The sequence below is a fragment of the Mixophyes fleayi genome, chromosome 2 (assembly GCF_038048845.1).
Source record: "Mixophyes fleayi isolate aMixFle1 chromosome 2, aMixFle1.hap1, whole genome shotgun sequence".
NCBI lineage: Eukaryota > Metazoa > Chordata > Amphibia > Anura > Limnodynastidae > Mixophyes > Mixophyes fleayi.
The window spans coordinates 217,518,983-217,540,258 of record NC_134403.1 but is presented as its reverse complement, the minus strand read 5'-3'; positions in this window follow the sequence as shown (position 1 = coordinate 217,540,258).

The following is a 21,276-nucleotide window of genomic DNA, read 5'->3' as shown; positions in this document are numbered from 1 at the left end:
GAGAAGGCTACACTTACATTATGTCCTCAATAGAAGCTGGTGTGAAACTTCTGGCTGAATGGAAGATGTCTCCTCCTGCGATTCCCAAGACAAGGCCGACCACCTCTGGTTTCAGATTGGACTCAAGTCTCAAGAGACTAGTAACTTCCATGCCTCTCTCTGGGTTTATGCATGTTTCTGCATTGCTCTGGTTTAGTATTTGTATGTTTACTTAATCTCGTTATTGGGGTTCGGTGGTTTGTCAATATCAAATATTTTTGTATATTATTTATGGTCTAGGCCCCGGCCTTGTCTCCTCTGCTGGTTGGTGGGGGTTTGGGGTGTGTTGTACTGTCCCCCTCGCCAGTGGGGGGGTCGAACTATAGACCTTTGGGTGTGTTCCTGTGTGCTTTGGCGGGCCACCTGTTTTGATATATTGTTTCAGTTGTTGTTTCTATGCAGCAATATTGGGTTGTTTTACTTTTCTCTTTATACCCCAAAAGTTTCATTTGTATATGCTTAAAAGGGAATATTTATATATTGTTTGGTTACATATTGTTCTCATTTCATTGACTATAAAATATATGTTTAATGTTTACTTGTCACATGGGTGGGGCTTAATGCCTACTCCTCCCCCCACATGTTACCTATTTTGCCACTATTTCTCCTCTGTGGCAAATGCTCTAGCCCCATTCATCAGGCTAGTTTTGTTTGTTCCCCCTTGTTTTTCTTCATTTCTCCTCTTCCCATCCTTTCCCCCTTCCACTGGTTGCTCTTGAGAATTTCCCTTTCAATCGACTGTTTTCATAGCCATCTTTTACGTTATATCTATGGTAAAAAAAAAATCTCTGAATGATAGGGGTCTGAACTCTCCTAACAAACGCAGACTAGCACTTACAACATTTCATAAATGTAGAGCTGACGTAGTAGCCCTACAAGAAACCAATTTTTTTTCTCACTCCCCCCTAAGTTCTGTGACTCTAGATTCCTCACAGTTTACTCGGCCATTGGCCCTTTCAAGAGAAACAGAGTTAGTTTTAGTTTTTCTCTTCAGACGAAGATTGCAGATAAATCTGGCCATTACCTGATCCTTGTAGGGCTACTTAATGAGAAAAAAGTAACTATTGTTTCACTTACTATGCCCCTAACTTCCACCAGATCTTTTTTTTAAAATCACTATGCGAAGAGTTGTCTAGTGTCCAACAGGGCCATTTGATTATAATGGGAGACTTTAACCTAACTTTTGACCCTAAATTAGATAAATCACAAGCTCCCTCAAGTAGTAGCTCACAGTCTAACTTAGGTCCCTCGGTAGCGTTCCGTAAATTGTTGGCGGAATATGACCTCTATGACATATGGAGGGTTCTTTCACCAGGGGCCAGGCAATACACTTATCATTCAGCTGTCCACAATTCCTATTTCGGGATTGATATGATTCTCACTGATAAATAGACTCTACAACACAAAGGTTCAGTAAACATTCTACCAATTACTTGGTCCATCCACGCCACTGTTGAATGGTCCTGGGATCTCCACCAAACTAGGATTCCTCCTAGGCCCTGGAGAATGCCCTCATACCTCCTCTCCTCCCTTGAACCGAGAACTGCTCTTTACACCCAAACTAATAATCCAGAAGATACGTCTTTGACTATACATTGGTGTGCCTTAAAAACAGTTCTCAGGGGCAAAGTCATACAAATAGGCGCTCACATGAAAAAGCAATATCTTTCTCTTCAAAAAACTCTGGAGTTCCCAACTAGCAACCCTTGAGGCCCAAAACCAGTCACGCCCCTCTAAATCTTTACAGAAAGAATTGAATAATGCAAGGAAACAGATAAACACTCTTTTTGTTTCTCACATGAATACAGCTCTAACTAAATTCCGGCAAAAATTCTATGCTCTGGGGAATAGGGCAAGTAGGTTGTTAGCACAAAAGCTAAGAGGGAAACAGGTCCGTAATAGTATTAAAGCCCTCTACGACTCTCGAAATACTAAATCCCATAACCCTGCTGAGATTGAAACCTTTTTTGCTGAGTATTATACTAAACTATATAACCTAGGTGACGATAACAACACTCCTCAACCTAAAACCGACTTAATTTCTGCTTTTTTGGCCCACCTAAACCTTCCCAACTTAGATAAAGATTGCCCGATATCTCTTAACCTCTCTTTTTCTAATCAGGAAGTAGAAGTAGTTATAAAGAGTCTCCCAAAAGATAGAGCTCCTGGTCCGGACGGTTTTACCAATACCTTTTATTCTACCTTTCAGGAAACCCTGGCTCCCTTGCTTACCTCTTTATAATAGTGTGATGGATGGCGGCAGTTTCCCGTCTGTAATGCTGGAAGCTCATATTATCACGATTCCTAAACCGGGTAAACACCCCTCAGAGTGCAAAAATTATAAGCCCACAGCTTTATTTAATTCCGATTTGAAGATTTTGGCTAAACTCCTCGCTACTTGATTAAATCCTTTCTTCCCTCTCCTTATCCATCCAGACCAGGTAGGCTTTACTCCCAGCTGTCAGGCATCTGATAATACCAGATGTATTTTGAATGTGCTTGACTCTAACAGTTTACCCTAGTCAAACTGGTTTTGTTGTCCTTAGATGCGGAAAAAGCCTTTGATAGGCTACATTGGCTTTATTTGTGGGAGGTTTTAGTTAAGTTTGGTCTTTAAGGTAATATTCTCCATTCAATATTTGCGTTATATCAAGATCCATCAGCCAGGATTTTTAGCAACGGTTTCCTATCCCCCCTCTTCTCCATTTCTAAAGAAACTAGACAGGGCTGCCCTCTGTCCCCCATTAGGTTCACTCTTGCCATTGATCCTCCCAAACAATTCGTTCTGCCCCGGACTTTCCAGGGATCACCCTTTACTCTACCTCTCATAAATTATGTTTGTTTGCAGACAATGTATTTCTTTTTGTTTCCAGCCCAGAGACCTCATTGGTGGTATTGCAACATATCTTAGATCAATATCGTGCTGCTTCTTTTTACAAATTGAATGTTACAAAATCAGAAGCTTTGCTTGTTAATATTCCTCCCCTCCCTCTTGCATCTTTGCAAGGAAGGTTTCCTTTTGTGTGGGTTCAGAAATCCCTACCATATTTGGGTATTCAGATTACCCCTAAGATCGCCGACATCTTTGAAGCTAATTATGCTCCATTAATCCAACATCTTTTGTTGCTAACCAAAAATTGGATAAAGTATGAGGTCTCCTGGCTGGGCCGTAGTGCTTCTTTTAAAATGATGTTGCTTCCAAAATTAATGTATATATTTCGTACTATTCATTATGTTGCTCCCAAACGTCATATGGATCTCCTATACAAATTGATGTCATCGTATTTATGGAAACAAAAACGCCCCCCTTCTGGCCTACCAACATATGACTCTCCCCAAGCAACAGGGGGGCTCTGGCACTTCCTCACCTGGTTCTATACCAAGAGGCTTGCATTTTGAATTATCTCCGAGATTGGTTTCTCCCTGTAAATACTAAGTCATGGGTAGACCTAGAACGTTGCTCCTATTCGACCTATCCTCTAGTAGACCTGTTGTGGACCCCTAAAAATGCTCGTCCCTTTTCCCCATGTCGTCTCCTCACCATCTCTGTTGACCTGGAATAGATTAATATATCGTTATCCTGACCTACCATTACCAACACGTAACATCTCCCTTCAGGCCCTCTCTAAACTCATCCCAGACATTAATTTTTCCACCTGGTGCTCTAGAGGTGTGTTCTTGCTTAAAGATTTATATGACCAGAACCTATTCCTCCCCTTCTCTCTTATCCATTAGCGTTTTAATATCCGTTAGAGATTTTTTTTAAATACGCTCAAATTCACCACTGTATAAGCTCGGCCTCCAAGACACCTCACTCTCTAGCTCTACCTCCCTCATGGTTGACAGACTGATGAAAAGTCCTAACAGGGGAGGTATACATTTTTGGTATCAATACCTTCAGTCTCTCATAGTCCCCACTAAGTCCCCATCCCAAACTAAATGGGAATTGGATCATTGTCTTAATATTTCTCCTCAGCAATGGGTAATGATCCATTCTGCTTCCCATAACATATCCAAATGCATTAACCACACATAGATGCACGTTAAATTGGTTAACAGACTATACCTCACGCCGACCAGGCTCCATGTTATATGGCCTTCACAGACAAAATTATGCTGGCATCAATGCGACCAAACATCTGATATATTTCATGTGTTCTGGACATGCCCTGTCTTACATCCTCTCTGACGAGAGGTCTTTGACTTTTGGTCCTCTTTCTGGGTGGTCCTATTGACATGGATCCAGGCCTGGCTCCGCTTCATATATATCACTCCTCTGTTTCTAAATAAGATAGATATCTTCTGGGTCATATCCTGTTAGCTACTAGAGCAGCAACAACCCAAAATTGGAAGGTCGCTACTACTCCTACGTTGTCATCATCATCATCATTTATTTATATAGCGCCAACATATTCCGTAGCCCTTTTTAATTGGGGACAAATATTGTAAACTAATAAACAAACTGGGTAAAACAGACAAAGAGGTGAGAAGGCCCTGCTCGCAAGCTTACAATCTACTGTCTAAAATCATCTCTAAAATTCAGCATAGTTTCGAGATGGAAATGATCGATATGCCTTACTCTATCTCCGTTTCGGCTCCAATTATGAAGTGGCTAGAGTGGTATATATTTGTTACGGAAGGAGCCAGAGCACCTGGTGATTCTCCTACCCATCTCTAACACATTCACTACAAGCTTCCCTTGAATCCCACAGGTCGATTAGTAGGTTAGTGGTTCCCCCTGGAAGATTTATACTTTTTCTCTGGGCTATGATACATCTATTTTGGTTATTCAAGTTAAATCATTTTTTCATTTTTTTTCTTTTCGCGACTGCATATTTTCATAAGTATATCATGTTATGCTACAATACTCACTGAGCAACTTCCCCTCCCCTCCTAATTGTGGGAGTCCCCTGTAGGTCTTTCCTCCTCCCTTCTTTTCCCCCTTTATTAACCCCCTTTTTTATTTTCTGTACCCCATATTTATGCAAAATTTTCCAATTAAAACTTATTCATGATAAAAAAAAATTAGTTCCAACACAGTTATTTATAATGAAATGTAGCAGAATTTATAGTTAAATATTATAATGTTATATACACTTTAGTGAGATCTAAGGTTCAGGATACAGGATATCATGTCTAGTATCATTCTAATCCTCTATTATCCTCAGACGTCCGGTTCAATCGCCTAGCACCTTGCGTATGCAAGATAAGGATTATAGGGAATAAATGATCAGAATGGTATTGTGTGTGTATTGCAAATAGATCAGTTTGAACCAGCTTTTCGGCGGGAAGATAAGTATGCATCTGTTGGAGAGCTTACCTCCACCCTTGGAGGGCATCGTTTGAACTGGCCTATGACCTGCATTCCACTGGACTGTCCTGAGATCAGGACATGAGTCACCAAGAGCTCTATCTGTGTGCGCAATAAGGAAAATTCGCACAAACTATTTTATAGAAGTTATCTGGTCCCTACCTGCCTAAAAGCCATATATCCCGATTCCTCTAACTTATGCTGGAGGTCCTGTGGACAAGAGGCTCATTCCATCACATCCAGTGGCCTTGCCCAACGATCGTGAGATTATGGCAAAGCATATATAATTTGATCCGTCGAGTCACCATGTTAAAACTACCTCCCTGTCCTCCTTATTCGTCACTACACATACCTGAAACTGATAAGTACACTATGGCACTTGCGGACCATATACTTAATGCCGCCAAGTGTGCAAAATTAATGAACTCAAACCTCCTACCTTACCTGAAGTGATCAATAGAATTAGGTGGACTTACTATTGTGAACATATCACAAGCATCATTAATGACCGCCCCAAAAAATTCCATACCAATTGGAACCCTTGGCTCTCCCCTCAAGGAATAGATCAGCCAAGAACCACCTAATTTGTAGACGGACCCCAATGGTATTACCTGCAGACCGTGGGCCGAGCACCCAACATACGGCAAAGTGTCAGGCTGGACTCTCCCCCTTCTCCATTTCCACTCTCCTTACTTTGTCTCCCATAATTCTTCCTTCTCTTTTTCCTATTTCGAAGACCTCTTCCCATCCCCTGGACTTCTCCCTTTTTCCTTTCTTCTATTCTTATTGTGCTTTTACATTATGTTTTTCGTAATAATCATGTAATTACTGATTGTTTACTGTATTTTGTCTTTACACTGTTAAAATGCTGAAAAAAACCCTAATAAAATATGTTTATAAAAAAAAAAAAAAAAAAAAAAGATTTGGGTAGTAAATCATGCAACATGAAAATTGTGATGGTAAACATTATCACAAACCAGAACCCCTGGGTGTGGGTTGAAAGTGTTAATGTGATAAGCTGTCCTTCTTCAAGCCAATCTCCTTTTGCGCAGAATATACCATTTGTCTGTAAATTATACTCTAAATTTAATCCTGTAATTTTAAATCTGTTTTGCTTATGTATGTCATGACAATTTTCTCAATCGTTTTTTTATAGCCTGTATGCATTGCACTCTTTGTATATTAAATCTAAAAATTAATTAGTGATGTCCTTATTGCTGTAAATAAATTTGCTGCCTGTTTAGAAGAGAGATTGCTTGGCTGGGTTAACTCTTTAGATACCAATGTGTGAAGTGTTAACTGTTTAGCTATCAGAGCACACAGTGTGCGCAATTGGTTAATCAAGTCATAGGTTTGCTACTGGACTTATACGTAGCTGGTGGCAGTTGCGTAGAAGTGTGTATCTGTGTTGGGAAAGGGACCAGCTAAATCTGTAGCCTGAAAGAGAGGTGAATGTGAGGTTTAGGCTGGAATCATGTGTGTTCCCTTATAGTAAGCTTCCAAGTCACAAGTGCGCAGAGTGTGGTTTGTGACTGGTAAACGTAATTAGGAGAGGTTTCCTGACAAAATAGAGGTGATATATTGTTTGACTATGTGAACATATGATATGATATGATATGTAGTGATCATAGAGGAATTATGGTTATAAGAGTTAACCCATCACATACTTGTGGGGAATAAGGCCTAAATCATAACTGCACTGTAAATATGGTATATCAAATGAATCCATTGAAAAATTGAGCTACTAAAATGTAAAATGTAAAGTCAGGGAGGCTGCTGTGTGTGTACTTGGTGGCTCTGCACATCCCAGTGTTAGAAGATAGCAGTGTCACCTGTGGCAGCTTCAAATGCCCCTGCGGTGAGCAATATCCTGACCTAGGACCCTAGGATGGAGTTTTGACACCTAAATAGACTTTTAGGAACCACTCAGCATGGTGTCTGGCTCAAAGAGACCATGTGCTGACTTGGCTATATTTTATATAGACAAAAATAATTCAGTTTACAATATGCCACTTATAATCAATAAAAGTAGTGATCAACCACATATTCCTCAATAAAATAATGAAGGGCAGCTAATATGTCAAATTAAGAATTCTGCCACACCGATAAGTTGAGAAAATCAGTATAAGCTCAACTGATACCCTGTACCTATTCCTGTTTGGTATCAATAGATGGGTAAATTCATAGGGGATCTATTAATAATACAATTTATGTTACACTCAACAGAAGTTAGGTCACATAATAGAATTGGGTAGTAAATCAAGCAAAAGTGTCACAGACTACAGCCCCACTGAGGGTGGGGAAAAGGTAAAGGTGTCTTCAAAAAGCTGAGACCAGTTACAACAAATTGTCAGTTTCCTGGTGATCAATCTAACTGAAGGACTGTCCATCTTTACTGCCTAACCCCAGGCATACAGATTATTATACGCAAGTTATGCTCTGTACTTTCATCCCAATTATTTTTATAACTGTTTACAATTTTTTGTATGTCATATCTATATCTAATTGTGTTTTTTTATTATCTGTAAGCATTGTACCTTTTGTATATTAAATGTAACAATTTAATGATAGTTCTGTCCTTATTACTCTAAACAAATCAATTATCTGTTTAGAAGAGATTGCTTGGCTGGGGTTAACTCTTTAGAAACCAGAGTGTGAAGGGTTAACTGTTTAGCTACCAGAGCACCGAGTTTGCGCAATTGGATAATTGAGTCATAGGTTTGCTACGTGCCTTATATGTAGGTGGTGGCAGTTGGAGAGGTGTGGAAGCAGGTGTCTGTATTGGGAAAGGGACTAGTAAATCTGTAGCCTTAGAGAAAGAGGTGAATGTGAGATTTAGGCTGAGCCTGTGTGTTCCCTTACAGTAGCTTACAAGTCGCCAATGAGCAGAGGGCGGTTTGTGACAGATAAAGGGGATCAGGAGCGGTTTCCTGACAAAATAGAGGTGATATATTGTGTCACTGTTGGAATATATGATAAGATATTTAATCAGGGAGTAGCTAGAGGGGCTTATCCATGACATGATATCAAATCAGGGAGTGGCAAGAAGTGGCTATTTGTTACACAGACATTAAAAGGTGTCAGGCGCCGTTCCGCACGGCCGCCTGTCTGCTGACAGCGCGTCTGGTTGCATAGCAACCAGACGCATCACTTCCGGATCCCCCTGCCGTCTGACCTTTGGGTGTGATGACGCGCCCCGTTGCTAGGCAACGGGACGCTATGAAGGATTCCCGGCGGCAGGTATGACAGCGCTGCAGCGCTGATTCTGATTGGGTTACCACAGTATTTAAACCTCTTCCTGCCCTCTCACCAGTGCCAGAGTATCAGGTCTTCCTGCCTCCAGCGTTTGTGTATACCAGTTGCTGTATTCGTTCCTGACTATCCTCGTGCTGCTTGTGACCCTTTTGACCCGGACCGTTTGACCACCCCTATTTGGATTCTGCCTTTGTACTGTGCTCCCTGAAAGTTACCGACCCGGCTTGCCTCACCATTCTTCTGGATTTCCCTTTGTACCTCTTCTACCTGAACGTTGCTGACCCGGCCTGTCTGACACCTCCTTGTATCTCGCTGTGGACTCTAGGAAGGACCGCGACCTGCGTGTCCCTGCAGCGGAGTCCATACTTCCTTGCGGGGGTTCCTGGTGAATACCAGGGGCACGTTAGACTCCGCGCCTTCCTCTGAGTTGCGCCAACAGCAGGTACCCACTATCAGTCGTGACAGTATACTCTGGCCATGACAACGGAGGGGTCTGGTGAACCGTCTGCTCGTGACCTACTCCTGCATTTGGCTCAACGAGTGGAGCAACAAGAAGCAGCCCAAGCGCATCTCCTACAATGTGTCCAAGGGATTGCTACCCGCTTCGATACATTTCAGAATGCTGCACCCGCTACACCAGCCATAACCTCTTCTGCATCCACAGCATCCAGTGTGGTTACGGTCTCTACAGCGGCCTCCGGTTTACGCATCCCAACACCCGAAAAGTTTGACGGTGATCCCAAGAAGTGCAGGGGCTTTCTGAACCAATGTGCCATTCAATTTGAGTGCAACCCAGGGGCCTTTTCTTCAGAACGCACCAAAGTAGCCTTTCTCATCTCCCTCCTCAGTGGTCAAGCCCTTGCCTGGGCCTCACCTTTATGGGAACAAGGGGGTCCACTTCTTAATAGCTCCAACTCCTTCATTGAAGCTTTCAGAAAAGTCTTCGATGATCCCGGAAGAGTTGCTTCTGCAGCTACTAGCTTGTTAAACCTCCGCCAAGGTGACCTGTCCGTGGGGCAATACGCAGTTCAATTTCGGACCCTGGCTTCCGAGTTAAAATGGAATAACGAAGCACTGGTGGCAACCTTTTGGCAAGGTCTGGTGGACCGGATTAAGGATGAGCTAATTTCCAGAGAACTCCCGGCCGAGTTAGATTCTCTCATCTCCATGTGCATAAAGGTGGATTTGCGCTACCAAGAGCGCACGCAGGAACGCTCTCCTGGCAAACGGTTCATACCACGGCTAGCACCGAAGTTCCAAAATCCCATCCTGCCAGTGGACGAACCAATGCAAGTAGGACGCTCTAAATTATCCCTTGAAGAGAGGGAGAGATGCTTCAAACAACGCCTGTGTCTGTATTGTGGAGATCCGGGACACCTGCTAAGAGTTTGTCCCAAGAAACCGGGAAACTCTTCCTCCTAAACGGTGGCGGGGAGGCCGTTTTAGGAGAATCCACAGTTGCTCCCTATTCTAAAGAAAATTCCCCAGAATTCCAGATGGCTGTCAACCTGAGCACCCCCAAGGGTACCTTTTCCACCACGGCCTTTGTGGACTCCGGCTCCTCCGGGAACTTAATTTCGGCAGATCTAGCTTCGCAGCTCCAAATACCTTTAAACCCATTGCCTCAACCGTTATCTCTGACGGCAGTCGACGGTAGTCGTGTCACTCACGGCTCCATCTCCTCCGTGACTTCTCCTGTTCGGTTGATGGTAGGAGTACTTCATAGCGAGATGATCCAACTTTTGGTGTTGCCGAGGTCCATTAATCCCCTCATCTTGGGGCTACCGTGGCTGAGAAAACATTCTCCTCAGATGGATTGGGACCATGCTCAAGTTATGTCGTGGGGTTCAGGATGCCGCTTTGAATGTCTGTCTAGAGTCTTGCCTCCAAAATGTCAAGTAATGGCTCATTCCGAGCTAACCCATCTTCCTGAGGCCTATATGGAATTCCAAGATGTATTCAGTAAGGTGGAAGCGGAGATCTTGCCTCCTCATCGTCCCTGGGATTGCGCTATTGTTTTATCTCCTGACCAACCCATCCCCAAAGGGCTGACCTACCCTTTATCTCATCCAGAGACGTCAGCCATGTCTCAATATATTTCAGAAAACCTGAAACGGGGATTTATCCGCAAATCCACTTCCCCAGCGGGTGCAGGGTTTTTTTTCGTTAAGAAGAAGGATGGGTCTCTTCGGCCTTGTATTGATTATCGTCCTCTCAACCGCATCACTGTCAAAAATCGATATCCACTACCTCTCATCTCCGACCTCTTTGACAAACTCAGTGGATCTCAAATTTTTTCCAAATTAGATCTCCGTGGGGCCTATAATTTGATTCGCATCAAGAAGGGGGACGAATGGAAAACGACCTTTAACACCAGAGATGGACATTTCGAGTACCTGGTGATGCCCTTCGGCCTCTGCAACGCCCCAGCCATCTTCCAAACCTTTGTTAACGATATCTTTCATGACCTGTTATACACTTCTGTGGTAGTGTATTTAGACGATATATTAATATTTTCTAAAGATCTGAAAACTCATCGGGAACAAGTAAAGGAGGTCTTACGTAGACTCCGGAAACATCACCTCTACTGCAAGCTGGAGAAATGTGTGTTTGAGATTAGCCAGGTACCTTTTCTTGGTTTCATTGTGTCGGGTCAAGGTCTTTGTATGGATCCCACCAAGGTGTCAGCTATTCTGGACTGGCCTCAGCCACAAGGCCTTAAAGCTATTCAAAGGTTCATTGGCTTTGCAAACTATTATCGCCAATTTATTCAGGGATTCTCCACCATTATAGCCCCCATTACAGCTTTAACCAGGAAGACTGCCAACCCCAGGGTTTGGTCCTCGGAAGCCATGTCTGCCTTCATAACATTAAAGAAAGCATTTTCTTCAGCTCCAGTTCTGTCCCAGCCAGATCAAGAACGACCTTTCTTCTTAGAGGTAGATGCATCCTCTGTAGGCATTGGGGCGGTGCTTTTTCAAGAGTCTCCTGCTGGCTCACACAACCCGTGTGGGTTTTTCTCCAGACGATTTCTTCCAAGTGAATGTAATTATGGAATAGGGGACAAGGAGTTACTGGCCATCAAGGCGGCTCTGGAGGAATGGCGACATCTGTTGGAGGGGGCTATATTTCCTGTTACTGTGTTTACCGACCATCGGAACCTAGTGTTCATTAAAGAGGCTCGTTGCCTTAATCCTCGGCAAGCCCGCTGGGCATCCTTCTTTGCTCGATTTAACATGAAGCTCACATTCTGCCCTGGAGCCAAGAACGGACGTGCCGATGCATTATCTCGCTCATTTGACGATTCCGATCGTTTAAGACCGTTGGTTCCTCAGCATATTATTGATCCTCCTAATATTGTAGCCCTCACTAGGACCAAAACGTCTTCTCCTCCTCCAGGCCGGTCATTCGTGGAACCTCATCTCCGGCTCAAGACCCTGCAGTGGGCTCATTCATCCCGCATTGCCGGCCATGCTGGAATAAAGAAGACTACATCGCTGCTTTGCCGACGCTTCTGGTGGCCTACTGTACGTGCCGATATTTGTAAATTTATTGCTTCCTGCACTACTTGTGCTCAACACAAGACTTGTAGAAGAGTCCCGGCAGGCCTTCTTCGTCCACTCCCTATCCCCGATGCTCCTTGGGAAAGTGTGGCCATGGATTTTATCACAGACCTACCCCACAGTGCAGGGTTTACCACTATCTGGGTGGTTATTGATCGATTTTCGAAGATGGCACATTTTATTCCTCTAACTGGACTGCCCACGGCCAGTCGTCTGGCAGATATCTTTATCAAGGAGATATTCAGATTACATGGTTGCCCGAAGGAGATCATTTCGGACCGTGGAGTCCAATTCACATCCCATTTTTGGAGAACCTTTTGTAAGAGATTGAACATAGAATTGAAATTCTCTTTGGGATATCATCCTCAAACCAATGGACAGACGGAGCGAATCAATCAGGATCTCGAGACATTTCTTCGCTGTTTTACCTCTGACAATCAGAATAAATGGTCTCAATTCCTTCCTTGGGCGGAGTTCTCCCATAACCAACACATTCATGAGTCTACCGGATTCTCCCCATTCTTTATTGTATATGGAAGTCATCCTGTGTTTCCGGATCCTTTTCCAGTGTCCTCTTCACCGGTTCCAGCCGTAGATACTCTTTATTGGGAGTTTTCTCTCATTTGGGCTAAGACTAAGATGGCTTTACTCAAGGCTACTCAGCATCACAAAATCTTTGCAGATCGTCATCGGAGGGCCACTCCTCTCTTAAAGGTGGGAGACCAAGTATGGCTATCCACCCGGGACCTAAGACTAAAAGTTCCTTCTATGAAGATGGCTCCTCGATTTATTGGCCCGTACACCATCATGCAAGTAATTAATCCTGTATGCTTTAAATTGAAACTTCCTCCTTCTCTGAGATGTCATAATACTTTTCATGTCTCATTACTACGACCAGTGATACTCAATAAATTCTATCGACCTCCCTGTCGTCCCCCACCAATACAAACCTCTTCTGGTACAGAATTCGAAGTCAATCGGATCTTGGCCTCTCGCATTCTTCGTGGCAAACAGCAATTTCTTGTCCATTGGAAAGGATTTGGCCCAGAGGAGAGATCATGGGTGGACAAGCAGGACCTTCACGCTCCTAGGATTCTTAAAAAGTTCCTTCAAACAGGAGGAAGAAGAGGAGGGTATACTGTCAGGCGCCGTTCCGCACGGCCGCCTGTCTGCTGACAGCGCGTCTGGTTGCATAGCAACCAGACGCATCACTTCCGGATCCCCCTGCCGTCTGACCTCTGGGTGTGATGACGCGCCCCGTTGCTAGGCAACGGGACGCTATGAAGGATTCCCGGCGGCAGGTATGACAGCGCTGCAGCGCTGATTCTGATTGGGTTACCACAGTATTTAAACCTCTTCCTGCCCTCTCACCAGTGCCAGAGTATCAGGTCTTCCTGCCTCCAGCGTTTGTGTATACCAGTTGCTGTATTCGTTCCTGACTATCCTCGTGCTGCTTGTGACCCTTTTGACCCGGACCGTTTGACCACCTCTATTTGGATTCTGCCTTTGTACTGTGCTCCCTGAAAGTTACCGACCCGGCTTGCCTCACCATTCTTCTGGATTTCCCTTTGTACCTCTTCTACCTGAACGTTGCTGACCCGGCCTGTCTGACACCTCCTTGTATCTCGCTGTGGACTCTAGGAAGGACCGCGACCTGCGTGTCCCTGCAGCAGAGTCCATACTTCCTTGCGGGGGTTCCTGGTGAATACCAGGGGCACGTTAGACTCCGCGCCTTCCTCTGAGTTGCGCCAACAACAGCAGGTACCCACTATCTGTCGTGACAAAAGGTTTCTCTTTTCTGTTTATGTTTGTATTTCTGCATCTAATTATTAACATTGTACGGTTGCAAATTTCACAATGATTACATTGATCCTCTGTGCAGGATGTTTGTTTACTGTATATTCTTATGCTGATAAAAAATTGTTACAAATAAATTGCAAATCTGCCGTTTCCAGTAAAAGGGCAGTAATTTACATTATGTAAAGTATTTTTTAGAAAGATAGACATTTTTACTAAATTACACCAGTCCACGAAAATTGATTAGGTTTTGCCAAGAATTAAGCTTTTGCACAATGACTTCATGTCGGACTGTTAAAACAATGGTGGGGAGGGTGTGTGTCCATCCACCAGAGAGATGTGACCAACCACTTTAGGAGGTATGGTCAACACACAGGCCATAAGGCTGGCAACACAGTGTAGTATATAAAGAATGCCCTGCCCCCTAGATGGGAAAAAGTCATGACTGAGTAGTACAGTCACACAAAATTGGGACTGCCCCACCAGAATTAGATCAGTTGACAGATACTATCCTGCTCTCTACTACCTGTTTCTGTAGCTTTCACTACTTGTTGCTACTGTAGTCTTAAGCTCAGTAGCTTCTTGTCCTTATCCTGGAATGTTGGGACTGTTTGGAAAAAAGGATAGGTACAAGAAATGGGGAAAGCCTATCAATGAATGAACACTCTAGGCCCCCTCCAACCAATCCCAACATTAAATCAATAGAACCCATGTTTAATAACTAGGGGCCTGATTTATTAAGGATCTTAACTGAAAAGGATCCTTATTTCAGTCTCCTGGACAAAACCATGTTAAATGCAAGGGGTGCAAATGAGTGTTCTGTTTTGCACATAAGTCAAATACTGCCTGTTTTTTCATGTAGCACACACATATCAACTTTAAATTTCAGTGTACAAATATGCTATCAAGTATTTGTGTGCTACATGAAAAAACAGACAGTATTTAACTTATGTGCAAAACAGAACACTCATTTGCACCCCTTGCATTTAACATGGTTATGTCCAGGAACCAGCCCCTACATTAAATTAATAGGTTTATTTATTAATGTGAATACTATTTAATATCTTGGCTGGTTGGGGGAAAATATATTTGTTTATTAAATGTGGATGTCACGGCACTAGGAGTCTTGCCCAGGATTTCACCAGATGACTGGGCTTACCAGAGTAGTGAAGTTCTCACAACGGTCCTCTGGTAGCGGGGTGACTAGCGGAACAGATATCACAGCAGATGGAGAATGTCAATAAATAATAGGAAAGTCAGTGACTTGCAGCAATCTTTGGTCAATGAATCAGCGACTAGCTGATATAGTGGAAAGGCAGATTTGAACACGGAGATCAGGATGGACGTGAGTAGATGCAGGGAGGTAGCAGGGAAGTCAGTGGTCTGCGTACAGCAAGTTGTACCACTGCTTATGGTGAAGAGACTTGTCCAGGTGCAGGTAGGTAGCGGGGAAGTCAGTGGTCTGCGTATAGCAAGTTGTACCACTGCTTATGGTGAGAAGACTTGTCCAGGTGCAGGTAGGTAGTTAGCGGGGAAGTCAGTGGTCTGCGTATAGCAAGTTGTACCACTGCTTATGGTGAGAAGACTTGTCCAGGTGCAGGTAGGTAGCGGGGAAGTCAGTGGTCTGCGTATAGCAAGTTGTACCACTGCTTAATAGGTGAGGATGTGTACAAGTGTTGATGAGTGGAAGCATACAAAGATAATAGGATGCAGACACTGAGAGCACAGAGGAACTTGATCCCAATAGGTATGCAGCATATCCAACAAAGTCTATATAACGATATGTGTGGCGCTGCTTGGTAGAGACTTGCTCAGCACAGATATGCAGGCCAATAATGGATAGTCAATCACAGTTATGCATATAACGACTGAGTAGTACGGTTAATTCCAAACAGGTATGCAGCGTAACAATAACAGTCTATAGCGGGTATGGATACCGCTGCTGAGCGTGGAAACTTGTCCTAGCGGATATGCAGAGTAAACGTAGAAAGTCAATAACAGATAGGCATACCGCTATTCAGTAGAACAGTCTGTCCACAGGGAGATGCAGGAACTGCAGAGACGCTGGACGGCAGAGACGAGTGTAGGAACCACAGGTGAGTAGATCCGGTAATCAGAGTCCAGCTGAGGACACGAGCAGGAAACAGGAGACTGTAGCAGGTATGGAAACCAGCGATGAGTAGCACAGGGAATCCACATGAACCGGATACACTAGTAGTACACAGGAGATAGTAGCGGGTATGGAAACCAGCGATGAGTAGATCAGGAATCAGCAGGAAACTGAAGACACTAGTAGAACACAGGGAACACCTTCAGAGACTCACAGGGAATGAGACTCCAAGATCAGGCAATGAGGTAATGCACACAGGTGCCTTAAAGAGGGAGTTGCCTGATCAACCAATTTGGATTAAAAGCAACAGTCACAAGAGTTCTTGGGAGCTGCGCATGCGCAGTCCATTAGGATGGCGGACGGCCGCGGTTTAGGACAGGTGCCGGCAGGAAGGCTAGGGAGCCACGCACCAGCGTAGAGGCACTCACGGTCCGGTGAGTGACAGTGGATATTATTTCCCCATCCAGCCAAGATATTAAATTTGTAGTATTTACATTTAATAAACACACCTATTTCTGCTTCCATCCTCCAAGGCATACATTACAATGGGTTTGTCAATTCTAGCTTTAGAGACAGGAAATTAGAAATACCCCCCCAGATAATATATAGTGCAGATTCTTCTCTTTCCCTGTCTCTAGCTCAAGTTAGAGAGGGCAGATAGTAGTTTGTTTTTGTGTATAGGGGTTAACCGGCTGGAAGTATCCCAGTGACACACCACTGGTGGTGCAAGCAGTGGTGAAAGGCTGGCAACCCAGGGACTGCCTGTTGATACCTTTTGGTAGCAAATGCGGTACATGAATGATGTATTTAAAATTCAAATTTTTAAAATGGCACACAATGTAGGTGTTTAGTGCGAGCGCTATGTCCAGAGTCAACTGACGCCAATATGGAGAATCAGGCAGCAGGACCTTGGAACAGCTACTACAGTATTCCATGTTTCAGAGAAGCAACTGGTAACAGCAAACTAAGTACAGGAGCGTTGCCAGCAGGATGGGGCCTAAGTTCATCCACAAACAGCAGAAGTTAAGCTCCTAAATTAGGGGTGCTTATTTTTTCTGGATTATAGTTAGATGTTTACTAATATTCTCCATTTTCAGTACTCTTATAGAGACTGTGGAGGTAAAGCCCAGCAGCATAGCCTGTGGGACATATAACAAGCCATTATCTCTGGATTATGATAGGATCGTTTGTGCAACATGTAGTTGCCGAGATCTTGACCAATTCATTCAACACTGTTGACCACTCTCTCCTCATACAGACGCTACAATCACTAGGTTTTCAAGACACTGTCCTATTCTGGTTTTCATCCTACCTATCTATTCGCTCTTTCAGTGTTAATTTCTCTGGATCCATCTCCACTCCACTTTCTTTATCAGTTGGAGTACCACAAGTCTCAGTCCTAGGTTCTCTGCTACACTTCTCTTAGAAAACTAATATGCTCCTTTGGATTTCAGTATTATCTCTATGCGGATGATACAAAAATGTATCCATCCTCTCCTGATCTCTCACCATGTGTGTTGTCTCGTGTTACTGACTGTCTTTCTGCCATTTCATCTTGTATGTCCTCTCGCCAACTCAAACTTAATTTTTCAAAAACAGAATTTAAAATATTTCCACCCAACAATAGAAGCCTCCTGCCGGACATCTCTATTTCTGTTGACAATATGACCATAAATCCCACCCTGTAAACTCGCTGCCTAGGTGTAATCCTTGATTCGCAACTATCCTTTGTTCCCCACATCAACTCTATATTAACATCATGCTGCACACTTCTAACAGAAATTTCCAGAATATGTATATATCTCACACACGACACTGCAAAAACTTTCATTTATGAACTCGTCTCCTGCATCGACTATTGCAATTCCCTCCTTACTGGTCTTCCCAAAATCAGACTCGAGACAATCTATTTTGCACGCAGCAGCTAGATTGATTTTCCTTGCATATTGTTTTTCATCTGCTGAGTCACTCTATCAGTCTCTACATTGGTTGCCTGTTTTTCAACGAATCCAATACAAAATTCTTCTACTAACATACAAGGTCATCAACAAAATTGCACCGACATATACCTCCTCACTTGTCTCAAAATATCTCCCAATTCGACACCTCTGTTCTGCACAAGATCTGTGTCTTGCTTTCACTCTCATCACTTCCTCACATTCTCAGAACTGTTACAGAACTTTTTTTCGGGCTGCACCCACTTTATGGAATTCCCTCCCTCACACCACACTTTCCTCGTCTTCAAACTTTCAAGTGATCTCTGAAAACCCACCTCTTCAGACAAGCTTATAATATTCCTCTAACACCCTCTTAATCTCCCTAGGTTACCCTATTACCACCCTCTACACAGCTAACACAAGACAACAACCCACTGACCAACATAGTTGTGTGACTGAGCATACAGGCCATTAAATACTTTGTAACTTTTGCATTCTAGCTGGACAAATATTCAATATGATGTAGCACTAACCCTTGTGTATAAAACCATTGTTCCATAGATTGTAAGCTTGCGAGCAGGGCCCTCTTACCTCTCTGTATGTATGTATTACCCAGTATTATTTTATTACTGTTTGCTCCTAATTGTGAAGTGCTACGAATCTGCTGGCGCTATATAAATAAATGTTGATGATGATTCATGGAATTGATGGCCAGAATGGCTAAATCATTTGGTACTAAAGAGGATTTATATATTATGCAGTGGGTGAAGAGTACAAGATCCCAGAAAAGTATAAGACCTTTATAGAGGATATGGATGTACCCTTTAGTAGTGAATTGGGGGAAATTAAAGAAGAGCCCACACTATTTAATGTGGAGATTCTACTAAGGCACACTCATAAATTTATGGGGGCTAATAAAGCACCAATCTCCACTGCAGTAAAGAAATCCCTCTTTGACAATCACTGTAAAATAAATAGTTTTTCCTGTGCAAGTAGTAAAGGCTATAATTCATAAAGAATTTTGATCAAGTGGAAAAGTCTCAGTCTAAACGCAAAAGATTGATAACGAAGCACACAAATGGAGTTTAGTTCCACAAGTGAAAGCAGCAATAGCCAATTTATCAGCCAGAACCAATATTCCTATAGAAGCCAGGTCCTCTGGATAGGAAGATGGAAATTTGTTTTAAAAAGCTTTGTTTTCCCTGGAACTACCTTGAAATCATGGCTTCAGTGGCTAGAGCAATCAGACTATGGGGTGAGACTTCATACACATGTCCAGGAAAACATTAGTAGACAATATTTGCTGAAAACTGAAGTTATGCAGAGAAGAAAAGATTTCATTTGTGAGGCATCATTGGATACCATTACCTTTTTGAGCCATAACTATAGCTTCAAAGATGGTAGAGAGAAGAGCTCTCTGGCTGCATCGATGGACAACTGATGCTCAATCTAAGAATAGCTTAGCAATACTCTAATTTTTAGGTTCTTTGGTGATAAACTAGGTACCATGATTAACATATTTTCTGTCTGCCACAGGATTGGAAGGTGAAGTATTTTCCCTCATGTCACTAACACTTCACAGATCTAAGAAGCTATAATCTTACAGTCAATACACCAGAAACGGTGTAACCAGTGTTTCCAAATAACCCTTTTGAGCATTTGGGCTCAAAGAAGGGAGATCAGATCAAAAGACATTTCAATGACTATGGCCTTGCTCAGTCCCCTCTAACACCTGTGGACGTCGGGTCACAGAGTACGCAGAGAAATGGACAAATACTATTCAAGATCAATGGGTTCTGGAAATTATCTAGGTTACAGGATAAAATTTAATAATGTTCCCAGTGGAAAATCCTTTCAGATTCAGAACCCCTCCAGCTTAAGTAGATAACTTTATACATCAGTCTGAAAACATGGCAGGAAGCTCATGTGATCTTGCTAGTTCCTCGAGCATAGATGGGCACAGGCTTTTATTCCAGACTTTCTGTTCAAAAAATCCTTGGGCACTTTCCGTACGATCATAGATTTAAGGTGGTTCAATTACTTTGTACATACAAGACAAGGTGACAGGGATTTTCTTGCCTACATAGATCTTCAGGATGCCTACTTCCATATCCCAGATCAGCAAGTAATTTTTTTTTTACTAAAAAGATTCTCTCTCTCTCTCAATCTCTGAATCTCCACCTGGACACAAGCAAGCATTTCTTTCTTCCCCAGTAACCCCCCCCCCCTTTAGACACTATAATGGCTCAGTGTGGTTAATGGCTGTAAAGGCTGTTATGTGGCTTAGTTTAGGTTGGTCTAGGGTGTTGTAAATGTATAAGTTTAAATGGTATTGATACATTGTCCTTGTAGTAGATTGTATGGTAAATGATGGAGATGCATGTGGACTTAAATACGAGACAATGTGATGTTCAAAATGTGAATTGTAATTTAGATGACGGAGATTATTGTAATGTGATTAATATGTAACACTGCCTGGATTATGTTGCAAAAAATGGGAATTATATGTATGAAACTTGTGTGAGATAGCATAAGTAATCAGGATTGAACAGTATGCATGGATTTTTGGATTAATATTGCTTAATCTGTGAGTTTGTCTTGGATCATGAGTTTGTATCCAGAAAATAGACCAATGGAGTTCATAGTAATATATAGTATGCTGATAAGGGATTATAATGTGCTCATAGATCATGTATTTGTTATAGGAATTGGTTTGTAAGCGTTGTTGAATTTATAGAGGTGAATGGTTGTATAGGTAGCGTGTAATGCTGCTGTTATGAGATAAAGACAGTGTTTGATTTAATCCTTTCATGCTTTCAAGATCACCACCATTGTGCCATGTGGTTTAAGCCCTGCAATGCTATATGCAATATGCTGCATTGTACCCATTCCTAACCTATATCTCCTGCAATGCTGTGCAATAATGGAAATGTGCATATGATTTATGGGTAAATATATGAATATGAATGTGGTGTTTTAAATGATTCAATATGGCAGTGGTTATTGGGCAAAATGGATGTACCATAAGCAGGACAATGACAGGTAGCAAAAGTCATGTAATGGGCAGAAAGAAACCTTAAGTTCCTCTCAGCACTTCATGTGGTGGGCAGACACACTGTCATAGTCCTCCTACAACAATGTCCAATCATTCAAATCCAAAAGATTATCTTTGGTATGGAAATTGAATTTTTACTGCTCAGAAGAAAAATAATCTAAAAGAAAGTAATTGATATTCTTTTACAGGCAAGTGTCGCAATCTGCGGA